The sequence below is a fragment of the Eulemur rufifrons genome, chromosome 8 (assembly GCF_041146395.1).
Source record: "Eulemur rufifrons isolate Redbay chromosome 8, OSU_ERuf_1, whole genome shotgun sequence".
Classification (NCBI taxonomy): Eukaryota; Metazoa; Chordata; class Mammalia; order Primates; family Lemuridae; genus Eulemur; species Eulemur rufifrons.
Genome location: NC_090990.1, coordinates 42,530,274 through 42,549,210, shown reverse-complemented (window position 1 = coordinate 42,549,210; position 18,937 = coordinate 42,530,274). Strand labels below are relative to the sequence as shown.

At 41.7% G+C, this 18,937-nt stretch overlaps 1 protein-coding gene across 6 annotated transcripts in view; it reads left to right on the top strand.

Annotated features, from left to right (window-relative positions):
• DAB1 (DAB adaptor protein 1) overlaps nucleotides 1-18,937 on the top strand; it is a 397,274-nt gene that overhangs the window by 190,546 nt on the left and 187,791 nt on the right. The window lies entirely within an intron of this gene.

Here is an 18,937-nt window from a genome sequence, read left to right as displayed (position 1 = left end):
TGGATATGCTAATAATACCTGCTGTTGGAAGATTATTAAAAGGATCTCATGTGACAATGGTAGGAAATCTTTAGTGAAATCCATATGTTGCACTATTACTAGTATTAACTGTGATTATGGTTGTTACCATCCGGGTCTCCAGTTCAAACCTCACCCCATGCAGCTCCCTTAGGAATTTTTAGATCACAAGATTAAACAGTGCAGCTGAATGTCTGATTTGCAGCTCAGAGCACACACTCTGTGGACACTATTTCACTAGTGTCCTTGGGAAGATCCCCCTGGCTTTCCAGAAGGATAATATTAATGCAAAGGTGTGACTCAGTGGGTCACCTTAGTGTGAATCTGCCACACGTGGTACGGGAGAGGGACTCTAAATAAATAGATGTTAAAGCACCAGTTTGCCTAACCTGAACTGGTCTAATCTGAAATGAGAGAAATTTGAAATGAGAGCCATAAGAACAATATCATGGGTTTCTCATAAAGCCATATTGATTGAATGGAAAGGCTATCTTTTATTCTGAGATGATCCTTCTATTTTTTTTAGTATTGAAATGCCTTTCTTTTTTTTTTTTAAATGAAATGATACTAATAGATGACATTTTAAAACAATCTTCTGGATTGGCAAAATATAAAGGTAGCAACCCTATAACAATGGTCCCTGTGAGGTTTTTTTTTTTTTTTTTCCAAATTTTACTCACTTGTGAAAATCCAAAACTCTAGAACTACTAGTTTAAAGTATTTTAGTTCCCAATCACTTTAGAGACACAGACTATCTTATATCAATATACTAGAATGAGGGCAGTTTAATGTGATTTGCTTAGATTATTTTCAGGCCAGGAATGTTTTTGTCAGTGCCTTTCCCCAGCATCCCAAACTCTACCTTCATCCTCACTAATTCCAGGCCAAAGCAGGATGCTCTGACCTGGCTCGATAAGCCCGTCCCCGCGTCTCTGCTGGCTGCCCTTACCTTGACAGAGAGAAATGGGGTCTAAGCCTCCAGCATCCTTTATCTTGCCAAAGCTGCTTTGTCAAAATTTCTGTTCCTCCTCTGCCACCTACTTCTGTGCCCGACTCTCTCCAGTGCACTTAGTTACTTTGTTTTCGAGTCCCTGTGTACATAGAGCAGACTGTGCAATGTGCTAAAATGAGGGTTATGGGAGCGTGGAGGCCTTAGGAAAGAAAGATAATTCTGCCCAGGGCAGTAAACAAAGAAGATTATTTACAAGAGATGTTGTTTGAGCTGGGGTTTACGGAATGGACGGGATATTAAAAGGTAGATGTACTGAAGACATGGTAGGTAGATAAAGGCTTTTAACCAAGGGCACAAAGCCAGGGAATGCTCTTTCTCTCCTCTGTGCCTTTGCATATGTTGTATCTTCTGCCTTCAATGCCTGTCCCCAACCTTGTCCCAGTGGTGGTGACCATAACTGACTTTCAAGACACAGCTCAGACAGCTCTTCAGGAAGTCCTTCTCTGCGTTCCTGTAGCATGGTGTACTATACAGCATTGTGGTGCTTGTCACATTTCTCTAATTATGGGTCTCTCTCTCTAGACTGTGAGCTCCTGGAGGCCAGCAATCGTTAGTGGTGTTTTCATCCTCAATACCTAGCAGAGTCTGATGCCTGTACCCATGTTTAGATGAATGAATAATAAATCAAAGTCAATTAGGTCCCTGCAACTTGAATGTAAGATATACAGGGAGGCATAACTGGATATGGGGGATGGGGGTGGGGGAGGGATTAGTTGATGTGATCAGATCTTAGAAGAGTTTGAATGCAAATTGGGTCATTGGATGTCCCCAAATAAGACAGTGACACCATTAGAACTGTGGCTTAGCATCAACAATTTTATCAGTAAAGTGAAAAACAAGTACCAGCTTGCATATTATGCATCCTGTGGTTCCAGGCACCTAGGCTGGCGGTGTGCCAGCTATCTTCTGAGATCTCTTTCTGTCACCTTGCTCCACTTACCTGGCCTTATTTTGTGCAAAGGACAGGGACGTGTTTCAGTGCCATGCTTATCTTTTTTTCGGAGTATTTGTTTGTGTTCTTTTCCTTTTGGGGGTTCCTGAGGTTAAAGACTTTGGTGACATAAATTGGAGTTAGCTCAGTGTCATTTTTGAACCAATAGGGACCTGTTATTCGGGGTTCCCACCTTTCCCAATTCATTCTAGCAGGCTGACTTTCCCACAGTCCCCCTGAAGTTGACCAAACAATCGTGGAGTTAAAATCAGACCTTATAATCTACTTCAGTGTAGAACTTAAATAACACCTTTTTTAATTTAAATATTACTGTCTTCAAAGAGCTTTAAGGAGCTGATTAACATAGTAGGCCATTTAAGCATTGTGATAGAAATAATAGCTATTTCAGGAGAAAGCTAGAGTGATGCCTTCTCTTCTGAAATGTGGTTTCTTTTCTTAGGCATTTTTTTTCCCAGTATTTGTCATCCGTGCCATCCTGAGAAGGCCAGTTTTATAGGCCATGAACCTGAGCAAATCCACCCAAGGGGTAGGGCTCGGCAGGTGGTAGAATGGGAATCTCTCCACATTAGGACATGAAGTCCCTGGAAGCCCAGTAAATATCTGCTAAATGAATGAATCAATGAAATTTACACAGGCTGAATTTCTACTGGAGTCTCTCTGAGGAAATCGGAAGAGGCACTGGTTTTAGAATGAAGAGAATCTGAGTAGAAATCCCAGTTCTGCCTTGTGTCTAGTACTGTGGGTCTGTGGGTCAGTTTCTAAACCCTTTCAGATTCCATGTTTTCTCACCTGGAAGAATGAGGATAATAAAATATCTTGCAAGGTTACCTTGCAAGAAAATTTATGTACCTTTTCAATGATGAAGTGGCATATAAATAAAAGAGATGATTGTAAATATATTAACTGTGATTATCTTGTACTTTATTATAAGTCTTTCTGAATATGCCTTTCCCCTAAACTAGATTGAAAATTCCTTAAGGACAGGGAGCTTGCTCACCTCAACCCACAATGACAATCTTATCCAGAGCCAAAACTGGCAATGTGTCATCTGATAAGAACAAGTTTTACTTACAGGGAAACCAAAGAGAATATTTGAAAATGACACCATCCTGGGATATCCAGGGCACACCTGTAACCCTTCCTATACCCTATAGGGTGTGGAGTAGTGCCATAAGCTTGATGAGTATTGGCAGAGTTAGATTTATATAGGATTATGTAAAGGAGTCACTTTTCTTGACTATCTGGTTTGCTCTAGGTCCCATGCTGAAGACCTTACATACATGTACCCTCGCAGCAATCCCACAGAAAGGGAACATTCATTCCACTTTATAGGTGAGAAATCTGAAGGGATCAGAGAGGGTAAGTGACTTTCGCAAAGCCACACAGCTAGTAAACTAAGGGCTAAAACCTAAGCCCACATATTAGATTTTTAGAGGCCGTAATTCATCCTCTAGCAGCAAATTTAAGTGGCCACATTGCAGCCATGCAAACCACAAGGTGAATGTGTTAAAAGCACAGAGCATATCAAGGATGCCTATTTCCAGAATTAATTCTGATTAGTTCCTTCCTGTCCACCTGCTGTGGTCTGACTTATGTGGTTCTCCACTCAGTTTGGGCCTGCTCTTCAGATCCCAGTGGGGTCTCCCTTGGAGCCCTTTGTGGACATGCTGATCACACACAGGGGGGGACTTTCTAAAATGCACAGACATTCCATGGCACCAGTCTGAATTTGTGTAGAAGGAAAAAAGTAGATAAGAAGCCAAGTGCCCGCCTAGGTCTATCTGGGGAGGAACAAGGGAGATGGAAGGAGGCAATTTTTTACTTTCAGTGATCACTGTGTTTCCATTAGAAGTGGGATGACCTTCTCAGAAAGGTTATAGAATCATTATTAGAGATCGTCAGAGCTGACTAGACACTGGATTAATGGGGATTTGGTAGATTTCTATAAAGAGCGCTTGAACGCAAAATTCATGCGCCAACACAAAGACATTTTTTTCAAACCTCAAAGACTGTGTCCTCAGAAAGTTTCTGGCTTCAGGAAGCTAATATTGGACATAATTCAGGGTACAGGATGTTCAGGTGAAGCTGTTAAGGCTCAGGCTGGCATTGTTGGGTGGTACTTTTGTTTCCTCTCCCCCCACTTTCTGAGTACAGCGTCACATAATGGAAACAGTTGGTTTGCTTTAGCAAGTCGTCAGGGGGAACAAATGTTTCTTTTATTAAGCTGCTACTTGCAAATTCTTCCCTGCTTGCCCTTACTCTCCATCTGATTTGGAAAACATTGCTTTTTCCCTACACTTTTCACATCAAGCTAGCATTATGCATTCATCACAGTGTGGGAAGCTGTGAGGTTGCAGCTCAGGATCAAATCCCAAATACAACAGTCTCCCTGGGATAACTGGACTCGCACAGGGCGAAGCTGAGTTATGAAAGAGCTTGTTGTTAGGGCCTGGGATGTCAGCGATACTCAAGTGATTATTTAGTTCATTGTCTCCCGGCCTGGAATCCTGCCTTGCTCTTGATGCTCACATCTAATGAATCCTTGAACAGTTTTCACTATGGGTTTTGTTTCTTTTTTCTTTTTTCCAATCTGAAACAGAAATCATGACCCCTCCCTCTTAGGCTGGAGAGAGCAACAAAAATAAAAAAATATATATATATATCAAATTTCTTTGTTTTGGGTTGGAATTTATCAACTAATTGTGATTACATTGGAGGGCTCTTGCTTACACTGGTAAAAAGAAAAAAAAATGGAAAAAGATATTATGACTTAGTAACTGCAGTGTGGCAGACAAAATCTCTCCTCTATGAAGCTATTCCTGATCTCCTCCCAACTCCCAAACCAAAGGGTAGTTGAGTGTTGCTGTTGTTTGAGTGCATCCCACCAAAATTCAGGTGTTGCCAATGTGATCGTATTAAGAGGTGGAGCGTTTAAGAGGTGACTGGGCCATGAGGGCTGTTCCCTCATTAATGCCCACCTTTACCCCTTCTGCCACGTGAGGATGCTGCAAGGAGGCCCTCACCAGGTACCGGATCTGCTGGCACCTTGCTCTTGGACTTCTCAGCCTCCAGAGCTGTGAGAAATAAATTTCTGTTCTTTAAAAATTGCCCAGTCTTGAATATTTTCTAGTAGCAGCACAAAAAGGACTAAGACAAGCGCTCTCCCTTGGTGACCTCGTTATCCTTAGTATTATAGATCCCTCTGCATTGCAGTTCCCTTTTTGTGCATCTGTTTCCCCCACGACACTGTCACTGCAGAGGGCAAAGGCTAAGTGTGATTCATCCCGAAGACCTCAGTGCCTGGCACAGGGCTTGCCTAAGTCCACACTCAGTGAGGGATGGAAGTTTACAGAGAAAAAAGACCAGAGAGAAAAGGGGAATGGAGAGAAAGAGATTGGGAAGGGAAGAGAAGAAATAAAAAAAGGAAAACAATAGTGAAATATTGAAAGTGTTTCTGGGTTGGTCAAACTACCTGGTTTTATAGTAAAGCAACAGGGTCTGAAACAGGTTACCTGCCAGTAAGGTAATGCACCTCAAGCCTTGCTGTGAAGTTTTAATGCTTTTTGTTTCTTCATAATTCTTTACTTAAAGAGAGAAAAATGGGGGTGAAAAGAGGATGATGTGGTCATTTGGCAGGCTTCCTTTGGGGCCTGAGTAGAGCCTGAATTTTATATGACTGTGCCCCAGGTTGGTTGTGGGGAAAGTGTTTTCTGCCTCCTCCTTTTTCTGGATATGTCCAGGGTCCAGAGGTCAGGACCCTGTTCACCCTGACCTTCTCTCTAGATCTACCCTGTCCACTATGGTGGCCACTAGCCACGTGTGGCTATTAAGCACCAGATATGTGGCTAGACATTGAGACGTGATGTAAGTGTAAAATACCAGATTTCAATGACTTAGTACTAAACAAATGGTAAAAAAAAATTCAATTTACCTTTTTAAACGTGGCTACTAGAACATTTATAATTACAGCTGTTGCTCGGATTGTGTTTCTTTCGGGCAGGGGTGCTCCGCGTCATCCAGCCGGACTCCTGGCAGCACAGCCCACCCAGGACTGGAACTCGTCTCCCGCCTCTGTTGCCCTTCGCCCTGGGTGCCATGGCAAGCCCCTAACCAGCCCCCTTCCTGCCCCACTTCACTGGCCAGATCCTCAGGCCCTCAGTGCTACCTTTTCTGTACCTGACGGCGCAGTGCAGGATGGCAGAAGGGACCTGAGATTGGGGTCAGATCCAGCCTCGAGTGTAAACTCTGGCACTGATTATTAGCTGCTTAACCTTGGGAAAGTCAGGGCACCTCTCTGAATGCCGGCTTCCCTTTGTTTAAAACTGGGGGTGATACTAATACCATACCTATGTCACAGAATGTTGTCAAGATGAAAACCAAAATGAGTTAATGCCTATGAAAGCGCTTTGTCAATAATGAAATGACACATACCTGTAATATTACCAGTAACTATGCTTTAGTTTTTCTATCATAATCATTGTCATTACCCAACCCCTGCCTCCAGCCACCTGATCTCGGACCGTTTGCTTCTCCTCACTGGGTATCGGTTGTTGGTAAAGCAGGGGGCTGGGCCGGGCATCCCTCAGCTCTGCGAGTTGATGGCGGGATGCGTGATGCTGTCCTGTAGAGAATGTAAGTTTGGGAGGTCGAGCACTTAGTGTTGAATCTCACTTGCCCCTCAGATGACACCATGTGCACATTCTCTGGCCCCACCTGTGTGGGGGACTCATTGTAGCAACAGTCATGGTCACTGTGTTTATAAAAAACAAAATTACATAAAAACATAGAGTCATCCCTCAGTATCCTTGGGGGACTGGTTCCAGGATTTCTACAGACACCAAAATGCCCTGATGTTTAAGTCCCTGATATAAAATAGCATAGTGTTTGCTTATAAGCTATGCTCATCCTCCTATATACTTAAAATCACCTCTAGATTACTTATAATACCTAACATAATGTAAATGCTGTATAAATATTTGTTATACTGCATTTTTTATTTATGTTGTTTTTCATTGTTGTATTGCTATTTTTTGTTGGTCTCCCCACCCAAATATTTTTGATCTGCAGTGGCGGAATCCATGGATGTAGTGCCTGTGGATACGGAGGGCCAACTCTACACAATCAAATTTTAACCCTGTACAGTCCTTTGGGATTTAGTTTTGACATAGGACATTTTGATTTGATGTTTCACAACACTTTGAAGTAAGCATATCCATACCCCTAGTTTGCAGGTAAATAATTGGAGACACCCAATGGTTAAGTGATGTCTCTTTGGTCATGTGTCAGTAAGGTGGGAAGCAGGGATCGAATGTGGCACCTGTCACCCCCAGCCCTGTACTCGTTCCTATGTGTCATGTTATACCTCTGATCTAATGAGAAGAGAAAAAACTCCCTTTGATGAGTAGTTGCTATGTAACTTGCACCACTTTTAATACCATGGCCTCTTCAAGGAGGTTTCTCCAAGATTATCTGTGGGGTCCCACCAGATTGTAGCAGTTTAATTCTTGAAAGGTTACAGCAGTTTCCTCCAAAAAAATCCCTCACTGAAGAGCCTAAACGAACTCTTGAGTGTTTTCATTGACTTTTCTCATCTTCCAACTCAAGTTAAAAGCATCATTTTGCTTTGCTGTCAGTCAATTTCACTTTTGTGAGAATTTTAAAGATGTATAAGCCCCTAAGGTGACAGTCCCAGCCTGATGCTGTCACACTGAGCTGTGTCATATTGAATTCTGTCACTGAAGAGAAACAAAATGAAATGCACCCAGGTGTAAAATTCCAGGCCTTGTTCATTCTTATCAATACCACATTAGAATGGCAGAGCCTAATATTTTGAAATTGATATGATGAAGATTGATGTTTTAACTTTAATGGATTGGTAGTAAAATGTATCATTTGTATATTCATGTATTCATATACATGCATATACGTGCACAGACAGTGAAAACTATTTCATTTGGCCTCATTTTAAAATTTTTAATATTTTCTATTGGTAATTAGACTCAATACGTGTTAAAATGTAAATACTCTTTCTTTTGCCTTCCTTTTGAAACCAAATGAACTTGATTACAGCCACATGGCTTTTTTCCATCAGATTTACTGATAAACTGAACATATATCTGCATGTGTGTGTTTAGGTACCTTTTTTTGTAGTGTTTCTTGAAATGCAGATTATTGTTTAAGACGGCAGGTTGATGAATGAAGCCTTTGCTATACCACTAATGAGACCCAGCAGTCTAGGAGACACGGGGCTTTTATAACATTTACTGAGAAATCACTATGCCTCAATCTTCCTGCTCCCCAACAACTGGGATATGTAAGCTCCTGCTGACTTTACCTACTAGGACACAGGCTGAAATGTTTTATGTACTATTTTTGAGTTTTATCATTATTCAGCAGAACAGTTGATTTTTAAGAGTTTTATGACAGGAAAGATTTCAAATGACCATCCTATGTTATTGTCCCTTCCAAGTATGGTTTTGGTTATTGTTTTTAAATCATTGCAATAGACACTATTCTCTCTAAAATACTAATGGAAATTTTATATCCTTCAATCACCCAATAATGATGACTCTAGCAACACAATGCTTATTAATATTAATGTCAGTGCTAATGAGAGCAGTTACCATAGGTCAAGTTTTTAAGTGCTGTTTTAGCCATTTTTTTCTACCTGCCCATTTAATCTTCATAGTAATCTTGAAGTTAGGCATTTATTATCTCAATTTTATTAATGAAGAAACACAGGCTTAAAGAGGTTAAGTCATTTGGCTAAGGTCACACTGTTTGTTAGAAGTCAAACTGAGATTTCAATTTAGGTCTCTTTAGTCCAAGGTATGCAGCTTTTCTATAATCACATAAATGCCTTTTCCTATAAAATTGTGTTATGTTCATATTACAGTAGAACCAGGTAGGTTGAGAGAGTGACTGCGGTGTATGTGAGGGGAAGAGAGGACACAGGTCTTGCGACTAGGAGAGGAACAACTGAGAGCCATTGCATTAAGCAGTAGTCAGAGGGCAATGGTGTTATGAACTGGGCATTACGCACATCAGTTTCTCCCACTTTGCAGTTGCTGGTTATCCAGTAACAGTAGACAAAGTTCAAGAGCAGATTAAGGTCAAATAAAGCAGCAAAATGTTAGCTGTCAGTTCTGCTCAACTCAATGACGGGAGATGTGAGTTATATTACAGAGTGGTCCACTTAGCTGGAAAAACAAAGGTGTGGAGTAGAATTGAAGCTGGCCACCCGGCATCCATCTTTCCTTGTGATTAGGTAAAGGGCATTATTGACAGCAACAAGCACACCTTACAGTCAAGGGACAGTTTTCAGTGGAAGCTTTTATTCCTGCAAGTACCCAGTTTGCAGCGCAAAGTACAAACGTCCCCCAATGCATTTAACTGCCTTTGCGGCAGTGGAAGAACGTGTTTTTAAGCAGAAAAAGCAATGTGTTTAAAGCATATGGTTTGGGCTTTCCACACTTTGCTGTAAACACAGTAGTGTTCATAAATGCTACGGGAATGAATAGAAACCCTAGCCAGAGACGCGACGTGCAATAATGCCACTTCCCTGCAGAATCGCCATCACGCCTGGCTCCTCTCACCCCTCACATCTCCTCAGTTCATTCTTCCATTTGTTCCCCAGTTACTCACTCAATGGCTTGCCCTATTCTGTAAGCCCCTATCAGACGCTCCCTGGGCTGGGCCCTGTGCCAGGTGCTGGGCATAGAAGGTAGATCTGAAAAGGGCTGTGCCATCTACAGCTCACTTTCTCAAGGAGTCAATTGTATGCCTCGTGTGTCCTCAGCAACACCTTGTGACACAGCGCATTTGTCTCCAAAGCCTACAATAGACTCAAAATTGCTTGTGTCTTGGCCTGAATGCACCCTCTGTAACCCTCAAGGTTTCTGTTTCAGTCTTGCGTAGGTAAGGGTGGCTTTGGAATCAAAACCTTAGATTTGACTCTCAATTGTGCCCCGGCCTTAGCTCTGAAATTCTCTAGGACTCAGTTTCCTCATCTACAAAATGGGGGTGAAAATTAATAAATCACTTGTCATAGTACCTGGCCCTTAAAGAACACTTGAGTAAGAATGGACTCATTATTTTAATAGACATGTACTGAGCATTTACCATGTGCTAGACACTATTTTAGATGCTCCCACTACAGAGATGGTTGAGGTGCAGATGGTTTTAGTAGAATGCAATAAATAGGTGGTGGTAGGGAAGCTACACCTAAGGAGACAGGTGCTGAAGGATAAGGAGGAGTAGGCCAGGTAAGAAGGTCGGAAAGGGTATTGTTCCTGACGAAGGGAACAGTGTGAACCACGGTACCTAGACAGGAAACCTCATTTGGAAGGGGAGCAAATGCTCCTAACCCACTAGCTCCTAGTCCCGGTCATTCCAGGACTGACTGCCCATAGTTGCATTTCTGGGCTGACGGCTCTAAAACCAAGGAAAGTCACTGCTGATCAGGGCACAGGTCAGAAATTTAGGGTTGTTGACAGCCCTGGGGGCAGCCCTTGACGTGGGAATTTTAGGAATTAGTGTATAAATACCCCAGCCCCACCTCACCCTTTGAATATAATACTTCTGAGAAGTGTGTCTTATGCTGCTTGGCAGAGTATCCTGGCATCTGGCTTCAGAACGCACCTTTTATTGGCTGCCTTCCCTTCCTTGTGTCACTTCCTCTCTCCCCTGACAGCGTTCCTTGCATCTCCCAAGTCAGTCACTTGCACTGGAATCCTACTTTCAGGGTCTGCTTTAGGGCAACTCGAACTAGGACAGGAAATATCTTCCCAGCTTGGTTTCCAGGAAGATCATGTGCCTGTTTCAAGGTCTTTGATCTTCATAGACACCTTCTGTGTGATCTGACAAATCAGCCATCAGCTTGTTTTGAACTGTGCCTTTGTTAAACTTACAAGAATCAAGTCCTTTAAGATACGAATACATAGCCCCTCCCAGGACTTGACACCTTGCCAGAAGAAATTAATATCTAGCAAAGGGGGTTTAGTTCTTTTTGGAAAGAAATAGGGTATACGTTACATTAATTTATTATTTTTGTAAATGAATATAAAAGTTTTTTCTGCTCTTCCTTTAGGGAAACTTGTGAACTGAAGGGTTCAAAGTTTTATCATCTACATTTTCATGACGTCTAGAGCAAATGCTATTCGTTAATAATAAAAATGAGCATATGTGTCATTTGAGTTCCCGGGATGTGTCACACATCTTACAGAATAACACTCGCTTCTTACAGACACCCTCATTTTACACATGAGATTCAAAGGGGCTAAAGCAAGGTTTAAACCCAGGTCCTTCTGACTGTACAACATCTGTGTCTTTTTCTGTTTCTACACATTACGTCTCGATAAAGCCCCTTGCTTGGGACTTGGTTATAGTTTATAGACACTGCCCAGCAAAAGAACCAAAAGGATCTGTACTTGAACATGTGGTTTTAGAAGTCAGAGAAACAGTGTGAAACTCAGACCTAAGCTGAATTTTTTTTTATTTATTTTGGGTGGGGGGTGGGAGTGGAGAAAGAACCAGGAGCCACAGCCTGGCACAAAATGACACTGATTTGTTCCGTAAGAAGAATAACAAATGGAAAGAGACAGGGAGGAGGCACGTGGGCCTGAGATTTTTAACTTAAAGGAAAGGGGTTAAAAACAAGCCCACTGGTGTTGATGTTGCTGCTGCCTTTTTTAGTAGAACCATAGACTGTTTCCCGCATGACAGATCTTACCCATGAGGCAGTGGGGGCTAGGAATTTGTGGAGCTGGAAATAGAACCTAGATCTTTTGACTGCCAAGTGCAGCCCTGTCTGGTAGATGGAGATACCATCTCACTTACTAAGCTTTCCTTCCTATCCTCTCCCTACTTTTTCCCCTGCCTCCACCCTCGCCCTTCCTTTCTCTGCAAACCATTCCTAACAAGCTCTTACTTAGCTAAATTACAGAACAAAGCCAGCTTCCTGCTAACCCCTTTGGACTTCAATTACAGACACATTCAAATGTGTTCCCTGCTGCAGCGCCCTCCGCACTAAATAGCACATAAGCACTTTTGCAGTGCTTAATGTAAACGTGTTGAAAAATGTACATTATTTTTCATTGACTTTAAATTGGATAAATGCTCATTGAAAAGAATAAAGTGAATTGGTATGGGAGAGAGCATTAACAAGTGAGAGAAAGAGAAGAGCCAATAAAGGCATGTGGTTTCTAAATGTAGATCCGCTAATTTCTCTTTGTGGCAGTCATTTGGTCTATACTGTTGGAATGTACTTGGAGACATTGTACATATTAATGAAATGAGGTTTGTTAAGCCAGTGTGCTAGAGACGCAAGTCCTAGTGAAAAAGTCTTGACTTTGAGATCAGACAGTCTCAGATCTGCTGCTTACTCGCTATGTGACCTTCAACGAGGGACTTTGCCTCATTGGAGCCTCGGTTTTTTTCATCTGTAACACAAGAGAAATAATACCTAACCCGTGTGGTTGTCGTGAAAATTGATGTGACATTTATGCATCCTGCAAAGCCTCTGACGCATAGTAGTTGATCACTCTTAATTATTTTTCCAAATAAGTAAAGCTGCTGATCTCATAGCCCAATTTTCATAAAACCGTAGTTTTCTCCTTGGTAATTATGATTCTGCTATCCTCTGTCTACACGTTGGGACTCTGTGAACCATTGGTTCCCAGCTCACCAGGGACCAGCACTTGGTCCCTGCTCTGCTCACCTACTGTGTGTCAAGGCTCACACTCCACTCTCCTTGTCCTCAGGGAGCTCGTAGTGCAGCAGGCAGAGATAGATGTACAAGCAAAGTTTAACGAAGAAGCTGAGGAAGCAGAGAGGGAAATGACAAGTGAGAGGGGACTTAATGTATTAACGAATTTGTCTAATGGAGAAAGAACCAGGAGATCTTTTCATTAGATTATCCAAACCTTGAAGGTGTGAAAGATTGTGGGGCAATTATTCTGTGTGGCTGCGGCAAAGGGAAATGATGCTCTTTCTTGTGTTCCATTGTCCCTGCTGTTTCCTCCGTCTGAATCATCTCTGCATTACCACCCCAGTCTCCTCCTTGCATTTCATCTGCCTCACTCAGATCCCAACTAATGGATTTCAACTTACACCCCCTTTCCTTCAGGAATCCCCGGTACGGGACATCCTAACATGCATTCATTTGCAGTGATTGTGTCTGTCTTCCTTTGTTGGACTGGAAAACCCTGGTAAGCAAGGACTGTGCCTGTATGTTCATTACCAGAGAATCAATGAATCGTGGGAGACATAGCTGCAAAGGTGCGATAAATTCAGATACGGTGAGCCTTGAGTTTGGACTTCATCCTGGGAGTAACAAGACCCCTCTGAACTTACTAAAGTAGGAAAATTACATGATCTGATTTGTACAGAAAAAGATAATTGGTACCAGTGTGATAACTTAATTACAGAGTTTCAGAGAGGTTGAAATGAAATAATCGATGGATGTAAAAATGCTTTTCTAAACTGTAAAGTGCTTATCCAAATGGAGGGCATAGCTACTATCTCTTCTTTTTTGAAGCCTACTGTTTAGAATTAGTACTCAGTGAGTGAATCGCCTACCCCCACAATTTCTAATTGTGATTCAACTAGAAATTTAATGATTAATTCCACTTTACCATTTCTCCCAGAGTGAATGCAGGTAAAGGGATCTTAGTTACAGACCTGGCCTCTCTTTGCATTTCAATGGGTTCCCAAGTGGAACTGCCAAATTCCTGTGTGCTATTAAAATGGGCAGCATACCAACAAAACCTGTCCTCATCAAAAATTCAGGAAAATAAAATAAAAAGATGTAAGGCCACATTTTCAAAGGAATTCAACCCAGCCCCCTTGTGTTTTTTATGTATGCAAAATGGGGGTTTTTTTGCACCTGCAGGCGCAATCTCTATAAGCCAACTATATCCTCCCAATTGCCAAGGCTTTAAAAAAAAAATCTGCCTTTCAAATTCAGCCCAGAAATCTAGTAATGAAACACGGATGAGGTGGAGGGCTGCCTAAAACTATTTATAGGAATATTGGGGGAGATAATTGCTATCTTGTGACTTGCTCTGAAATACCTCTGCTTGGTAGAAATATGTATGCCGCACATCAGAGATTGAAGGGAATCCTGAAAGATAGTGAATCACTTGAACTTCTCAGGATGAAAACTTGAATACTTTTCTTTTCCTTTACCTATTTTTTTAAATTACTTAGTCTATGTCAGACGCTATGGGAATTTAAAATTCCTTTACACATGCATGCATTCATTCATCTTCCATCCAAACTCATAGAATGAACCTATTTAGCACCTGCTAGGTTTCAGGCTCCTTACTAGGCTCTGAGGATTTAGTAAGGAGCACAAGGACTGGTCCCTATTCTCCTTGATTTTCTGATTGACTATGAAAGACAGCCAGCTAATGATCATTCAAATGATTTATGACAATTATAAAGTCTCTGGGAGAAAATACTACGTTCCACTGGAAGGAAGGCTCCATAAGGGCAGGCAGTTTTGTCTGTTTTGTTCCGGCTGAATCCACAGTTCCTAGAACAGTCCTGGAATGTATTTTTGCATGGATTTTGAAACATAGGGTTTACTCTTAGACAGTAGAGAGAGCCCCAACATAGTTAGTGAAGTCTAGGAAAGTGGGCTTCTGCAGGGATGACATTTAAGCAGAGACTAAGAATAAATTGATTAAGGGTAGACACCGAAAGTGGTGAGGACAGAGAAAATGTGTCGTTGAGACACTGAAAGAAGGCTAGAGCCTGGAAGAAGCATGTGCTGGCTCTTAAAGTCCTGGTGCCTGGGAAGGATTTGGATGTTGATCGATGCTGTCATCTGATAAAGACTATAGACGCACTTAAGTTCCAGAGGAGTATGGTAGGCACATTGTGAATGAATTTCTTTCTACCAATTAATGAATGCTTATTCGTGCCTACTGTGTGTGCCAGGAAGAAAGGGGGTGTCATTGACAAAGGTACAGAACTCTGTGGTAAGTAGTCTCCTTGCAGTTTTTTTCAGTGGCTTTGCAGAAGCAGCAATGGCTTCTGAACACCCAGTCCTAGAGAGTCACCTAAACTCTCTGAATTAAATGTGTGTAATGCATCAAGCGCAGTGGTTATCTCATAGTAAATTCTGCATCAATTCTCTCATCTGCATTTATTCATTCAACAAACATTTCTTGCAGGGCTAGTACATACCTGACCCTAGGATAAGTAATAAGGACCCAGCAGTGAATTAAAATATTAAGCAAAATTACATGTCTGCTCACTTCAGGTAGCTTGTTTTGATTATCAGTTAAGAATATGTATGAAAATGTTTTTAAATTGGAAAGTAATATACGAGTTGTTTTATTATCTTGCCAACTTATTGATCTTCATCTTCGAGCATGTACAAAATTAAAAGTGAAATCACTTGTGGGGCTGGTCAAATACAATTATAAAAATTTTAGCTAGCACTTATTTTAGTTCTTATTAAGTTCTAGGCACTATCTTAAGGACTGTACATGCATTAACTCATTTCAACCTTATCACAGCCCCATGAGGAAACTGAGGCCCAGAAAGATTAAAGCACTTCTCCTAAAATATAGAATGGGAAGCAACAGATTTGGATTTTGAACCCAGGCTGTCTGCCTCCAGACCTTGTGCTTGTAACCACTATCCTACATAACACGTAGCACCAAGACTGGATTTTTATTTCTTTGTGAGATTAATCATTGTTTGCTTCCCCTCCCTTCCTCCCTTACAGATTGAATCTGTAATCCCTTACAGATTAAATTGTACGCTCCATGCAAAAGGGCTGAGAACATGCTGATTTTTACTCACTGTGTCGAGAACAGTGCCTGACATATAGTATGTGCTCAATAAATAAATGTTGAATGAATACTTTCTAACAGCTTAAACACACTGGTTGATACAACCAGACTGACTTCAGACTGAAGGGCAACAGAACCGTATATCTGAAAGGGCACAAGATGGTAAAGGAGAGAGAGGGGCCTGGTCACAAGTAGTTTCAGATCTGCCCAGGGACAGTATTCAGAAAGAAGTAAGGTTTTTTGCCTTAATTCATTCTGATGATCTAATTTAAAATAAGGACTTGATTCAATGGAATATTGGTTCGAGTCACACAGTTCTCTTAGAAGCATGGCATGGACAGTGATGGTCTTTGAGGAACTGAGATCACTTGGCCCCCATGCTTGTATACTACAGGTATGCAACTTGGGCTAATTTAGCCCCTTCCATATGCTGCCATTTCTTAGGATTGCTTCGTCCTGGGCTAGATACTTTGCATGTGCATTTATGTCATGTATTCCTTAAAACCATCCTAGTAAAGTCCTGGCCATTCTCCTCCTTTGGCAGCCAAGGAAACTTGGGCTCAGACAGGTGAGAATGATTGACTCAAGGTCTCAGATCTGGTCACTGAGCTGCAGTTGGGCCCCAGACTTCTGACTCCAACTCTCATCATCTCTTCGGACTGCTGAATCTTTGGTAGCAACAGTTCTTTTTCTCCCAACATCTACAGTTGTCCCTATCTGTGATTTCACTGTAGTCAGAGCTGTTCTTGTACCAAAAGACTTAGAGGAAATGACCCATGCGTAGCCCAAAGTCCTCTTTCTTACTCACAGTTGTCATGACTGTGGTTACGTTTCTCCCAGTGTGACACAGTTTTCCATAATGGTGGCTGCTGGGCCATCAGAAGGCAGGCCAGCCCCTGCTTCCCGCGAAGCCCTTGGGACAAAGCGCTGCTTCCCTCCAGGTGTTTGCACCTCTCCCCGGTGGCCTCTGTGTGGCCTGTGCCTCTGGGAGAGACAGCCCTGCTGCCCTGTTTTTTGCTCAAGTCCCTGTGTGGGTTTTTATAAGGTGTCTATTAGTTAATCCTCCTTTTTAAAATATGTTATTAGTTGGAATTTTTACTTTAATAAGAGAAGTTATCAAAAGCTGCAAGAACCCTATTCTTCTTTCAATTTCATTTCAGAGAGGTCTTCGGAACAAGATAACAGAGATGCTAACTGGAGGCTTCGATGTGTGCACGTGCAGTCACATAGCCTGTTGGTTCTAGGTCCAGGCACCCGTCCTCACTAATTGTAACCTTGCGCAAGTCCTTTCATTTTCCTGAGCCTCAGTTTCCTCATCTGGAAAATTCTAGTCTCTCCTCTGTGCAGTTGCCAGAGGCTTTGTCTTTAAAGACAAATGTTCTTATGACTCCCTTAGCAGATACATCCTATTGCAGGCCACTGACCTTGACCTTGGGAACTGGGCCCCAACTTATTTATGCCCTTGTCTTATTCCACAGCCAGTACACTCCAGTGCCCACGCTTCTCTCCATTCTCCTAATACACTCTGCTTTCGCACCCACTGTATCCTCTCTCTGTCTCACCTTTCCTCCTTGTCTCCTCTGATAAACCTTATCCTCTCCTTCAGATTCCAGCGTACACGGAATCCTCTGGAATTCTTCCTTCATTCTCCCAGTTGATAGATGTGTGCATGTGTGAGAGAGAGAAGGAGAGAGAGAGAAGGAGAGACAGACAGAATTGAGCCAGGATGTGGATGGGAGGCATTCCGGGTGGAGGGAACAGCTGATGCAAGGGGAGAGAGTTTGCTGTGCTGGGCAATTGAGAGAAGGCCAGTTCCTGGTATATAGGGAGAGTGGTAAGAGATGAGTCTCTAGATTTAGACAGGGGCTGGAGGCCATGCTCGGGATTTTGGCTTTTATTCTAAATATGGTAGGAAGGTGTTGAGAGGCGTCATTACCTTCTGTTTAATTCTCTTGCTTTAGGGCTATGTTTCTCTTCCCTGCTAGACTGTTAATTCCTTGAGGGTGGCACCCTCCTTCCACTCTGCCTCCCTTACTCTGTCACAGGGTGGATGATTCCTAAATGTACAGTGAATAGACACAAGAAAGGGAAGGAGAGATATGTTAATGAGCTGGTTTTGTTTCCAAACCCAAGCTAAAAGTTGCTTACATCCCTTCTCATTTCTTCCAGCTCATATTTTAATATCCTTTCACCTTATTGGTGGAGGTTTGGCAGGCAGAGTTTATGGAAGAAGCAAATTTTCATTTCTGGTAGTTTATGTTTATTATATGTATATATTCTCATTATTTTATGTGCAAAAAGTGTTTCTTATGTGATACTCTTTTGGGAGATAATATGCAAAGAGATTTTCTATTTCATTTTTACTAACACCACTGCAGTTTGCTAAATCATCGCCGTCAAACCATACTTTAATTTAATCTACTTTATTGCTTTCCAAAGCATTTCCTATGAGTAAGATTACATTCCCTGGGTTTTAAAAATAATTGACTCTAAAACATGCAAGTGAAATTAAACAAATGTTTTGTCCTCTTCAGCCTTCTTGGTGTCTGTGTGTGTGTCTGTCATATGTGAGTAATGGAACTTACTGACGTGAGGTGAGGAGAAGAGGACCATACTCTAAGGGGACTTAAAACCATGTGCTCTACTGAGTAGTCTTGGAATGAGATGAATCTGTAAGACCTCGGGCAAATTACTTAAGATTTTAAAGCTTCAGTTTCCCCCATTTGTAAGATGAGGATAATTGTCCATAGTTCAAGTGTTCTGTACATGTTGTGGTTTTAATATCAGTTTTTAAATAGCAAATGTAGACAATGCTTGACAAAGTTCTAGCACATAGTATGTGCTAAAGAAACAATAATTACTACTGCTAATGGTTAAAATGCTGCATCTTACCATGTGGCTTCCATCAAATTATTGAACTTTTTGTGCCTTCATATCCTCACCTCCCAAATGGGCTAATGATGGCAGTCTGCCAAATAAGTTTGTTATGTGGCTCAAATGAAGCCATGACATGCTTAGGAAGTGCCAAAGTGCCTACTGGTAAATCCTCAGCAAATGTTAGCATCTATTATTACGTTATTAGTAATATCAGTTATTATCGTGTATGGTTGCCCCTGCTTCCAAACAAAATAAAAGTAACTTTTCAGACTA